Below are 4,467 nucleotides of genomic sequence, written 5' to 3' on the forward strand. Positions count from 1 at the left end.
TTCAATCCATCTCATGCCATAAATATTCTGGGGAAGGAGCAGGGAAATTCTTCAAGTATTCCATGCTGCCTAATGAATTTATTTCAAACTCTAGATGAGACTCTTCCAGATATGTGCTTATCTCACTTTCTTGCCTTTTTCCCAGAGCATTTCTCTCCTAATGCATCTTAAGCACATCAAGCTACTCATCATTTCCCTGATTATTCCTTCTTTTTCACACTCAGGGCCTTCCATACACATTTTCCTGTGCCTGGCATTCCCACTGGGCATGTTAGTCATCTTCCTAAATCTATTTCATCATCAGTAACATGAAGATAATAAAAACATCTACCTCACTGGGGCTATTGTGAGGATTAACGAAAATGATCCATGTAGAAGGCTTAGCACAGTCTCTGGCACATGAGCATAACAGTTGTTGCTTGGCATTATTTTTCTTTCTTTCTTGCTCTGTCTGACAAACTCCTACTAATCCCAATAACCACCTCAAGCATACTTTTTGCTTTGAAACCTCCCCCGTGTGTTGAGGCCAATCGTTGCTTCTCCTATTCTTCCATATAATTTTGTACATATTTACATTACACTCAGCTGGAATTTATTTAGATATCTGTCTTCCCCAAAGGACTGTGAACTTTTGAAGATGCGGGCGGTATCTTGTTCACTTCTCCCCCAGCATCTAACACAGTTCCTCTGCAAATAAAAATTTAATGAATATTTGTCAGATGAATTTTTGAGTGAGTGAGTGAATGGGTAAATAAATGAACAAAATGTTTTTCAAAATTTGCACCGTGGCAGAATAAATGGAGGTTTCCTAAGAGGATAATTGAATCAGTAGGTTCTGACTAACCAGTTGACATTTTGCTGAACAAAGTTCAGGATTCTACAAACATTTGTTTTTATGAGTAGTGTGATATATGAATGGAGCCTTGGAAGCGCAGTGGTTAAGCACTCAGCTGCTAACTGAAAGGTCAGTGGTTCGAACCCACCAGCCTCTCTGAGGGAGAAAGATGTGGCAGTCTGCTTCTGTAAAGATTTACAGCCTTGGAAACCCTAGGGGGCATTTCTATTCTGTCCTGTAGGGTCACAATATGAGTCAAAATTAACTCAGAGGCAATGGGTTTGGTTATGGGTTTGGTTATATATGAGAATGTAAATGGGATAAGGTAAGAGAGTTAATTGAGTTAAGCTCGGGTTTCTAGATAAGGAAAGAGAAGCACTGAAAGAACCTAAGCTTTTTGATTATGGGGAGGAGAAAAAGAACAGAGAATGTGGTTAGAGAAAGGGAGACAACAGAGGACGAGCTGGAGGGTTTAGGGAGAGAGGTAATTAGGACAGCTGCTGAAAGGCAAGATTTGGGAGAAAGTGGGAGATAATTCAAGGAGAATTTTTAAAAAACTTCAGTGCAACTCTCTCTTCCATCTCTCCAGAGAAACTACCCTTAAACTAAACCCCAGTTTAATCAACACCCCATATTAATCAGTTCTCCCCACTTCTTCTGTACAACATAAATACTTCCTGCTGGTGGTTGGATATTTTTCTTCCATATCCTCGGAAATCCCCAGATCATAGTTTAGGAGCCTAACCTTCCCTCACTTTTCTTGTCCACCTTGGATTTGGTCTCAGGAAACCCTTTGCATCACTCTGCATGGATTTCTCTGAGTAATGCCCAGGTTTTCATCTTACGAAGTTAAACACCTTCACCTACAACTGCTGATAACATGTCCCTCCCAGATGCCTAAGAGCGGACCTCTTACTCACTGATGGAGATCTGTGCTGAACTTTAGCTTAACTACTAGCCCTCAGAACTAGTCCCTCCCTAAGAACACTGTCCACTGTCCATATGATCCCTTATCCCAAATCAGTGCCTCCTGGAATATGCTGGGTAGTTGGGGACATGGTATATGGCATTTGGGCTCTCCCTTTCTTGAAACATGTCAAAACATTAACATCAGTCAACATCCCACAAAAGGCAATAATGTGAATATCCCCTTGCTTCTAGTCTATTCTTGCTTCATGACCTGAGAAGCAAAAAAAATGAAAAAGTTATTCTTTCTATATGTACCAGAAACTAATTGCTGTTGAGTCAGTTCTGACTCATGGTGACCCCCTGTGTGTCAGAGAACTATGATCCATAGGGTTTTCAATGGCTGATGTTTTGGAAGTAGATCACCAGACCTTTCTTCCAGGGCACCTCTGGGTGGATTTGAACCACCAACTTTTCAGTTAGCAACTGAATGACTTAATGGTTTGCACCATCCAGGGACTTTGTAACATCCTATTATGTTGAAAGTAGGTGAGTTTTGGAGGAAATAACTAAAATGTGACGTGCCTGGTTAGAAACTGGTTCTTTGAATTAATCATAGGCAGTAAACACTATAAAATGGGTGATTTCCCCAAGAGTAGAGGGAGAATAACTACAGAAATATCAAAGGGCAGGCAGAGCCACAGGATTAACAGCCATAAACTCTTTTGAGTTTATCAGAGCATGGATTTTTACAGGGAGCTGGAATAGGCTGGCTGATACAGTAGATTACTTTATAAAAAGTACAAAAGCAGCCATATAGCATGCTGGGATGTTTACCAGCTGATATTTATGGGCCAAAAGTAGAAGGTAGAAGTGAGAATATGAAAATGAATTCATCATATTGTTTCTGTACCACATTGCATGATTTCCCAAAGGCTGTCTTAACATATGACACACATTATTACTAGGACTGATTCTAAAGAGAAAAATTGGGTGTGTGGGGTGCATTTGTCTGGTTCCCATTCCTGGCAGCACAGTGAACAGAGGCTCCTGGGGGGATTCCTTCTTCCTATAGTACCTGAGCCTGAAGTACTCATGACTCATCTCTTCGGAGTCAAGCACTGACCTCTTTCCATGATCATTTATAAAATATTCCTTGTCTTAGTTATCTGATGCTACTGTAACAAAAATACCACAAGTAAGTAAGTGACTTTAACGAAGAGAAATTTATTTTCTAACAGTTTAGGAGGCTAGACTTCCAAATTCAGAGCTCTGGCTCTAGGAGAACTCTCTCACTGTCCACTGTGGAGGAAAATCCTTGTCTCAGTTTCTCTAGCATTCTTCTTGAAGTTCCTTGGAGATTTCCACATTATGTTTATTTTCCAGCATTCATGCTTGCTTCTCTGTTCTAATCTGCTCTTTTTATATCTCAAAATGAGTAGGTTTAAGACACACCCCACGCTAATATGGCCTAATTAACATAACAAAGAAAATCCTGTTCCCAAATGGGATTACAAAAAAAAACTCATTGCTGTCCAGTGGATTCCGACTCATAGCGATCCTATAGGACAGAGTAGAACTGCCCTATAGGGTTTCCAAGGAGTGGCTGGTAGATTTGAACTGCCAACCTTTTGGTAAGCAGCCAAACACTTAACCACTGCACCACTAGATCTCAAATTATAGCCACAAGTATAAGGGTTAGATTCCAACACATATTTTTTGGGGACACAACTCAATCCATAATACTCCTTAAAAGACATTGACTCTCTAGCTCCTTACTCAGTTATTAAAAGATTTTTGTCTCTAGTACTAGGTCCTAGACTTTAGGCATGTGGTAAAATATGTGAAAGAAATCCTTGAAAAAGACAGAAACTTGAATAAATAAATTGCAGTTTTATCTTAATATGAAGTTATTTTCAACATTGATTCTTAAAAGTAAAATTTGGACTGTCAACCCTAATTATTTAGGATTTTTTTGACAAATTTGATCTCAAGAAACTTCTGGAGACAGTATGAAATCAAAGATGCCTCCTAGCTCGGAGAAAAGATTGGCTTCTAAATAAGACAAGATGGATGAGTGGGGTCCTTCATCGGCTATTTAATACTTTTTTTGCCCTTGGGTGAGTCACTTCACTCTAAAGGAAACTCTGAACTCTACCTGGAAACTGAAGTTGGGTAGAAAAAGAAAGGGGGTTGGATTAGGTGATCTTGGGTCATGTAAAATGACAGCTTATTCCCGCACGGCTGGCTCCAAAATGCCTGACCTTGACACTCAGTTGAAACAGCTGCAGAAATTGTGAGGAAAACACACCCACATACCTACTCAGAAGAGGACCCTTCACATGTGGCTGTTGAAATCATTAACTGAAGAGTCAAGGCAAGTCATAGGCCAAAAGTTCATCATAAACATGCAACTGTGGATCTAACGGAGGGTTGGTCTCTTGACAATCTGTGAGTTGTTTCAGTGTTAAATAATTCCATAAATAACCTAAAATAACTTTTAGTCTTTCTAGTACTTTAGAGTTTGCAAAGCACCAGCCCTGTCAGGGAAGTTAAGGTGCGGATTAAGGGGACCTGGTGGCACAATGGTTTAGCACTCGGCTGCTAACTGAAAGATTGACGGTTCGAACCCTCTTCGGGGCTCTGCAGGAGAAAGACCTGGCAATCTGCCCTGTAAAGCCTAGGAAACCCTATGGGACAGTTCTACTCTGTCACATGGGATCGCT

The sequence above is a fragment of the Trichechus manatus genome, unplaced genomic scaffold (genome assembly GCF_000243295.1).
Source record: "Trichechus manatus latirostris isolate Lorelei unplaced genomic scaffold, TriManLat1.0 scaffold00041, whole genome shotgun sequence".
In the NCBI taxonomy this organism is placed as follows: domain Eukaryota; kingdom Metazoa; phylum Chordata; class Mammalia; order Sirenia; family Trichechidae; genus Trichechus; species Trichechus manatus.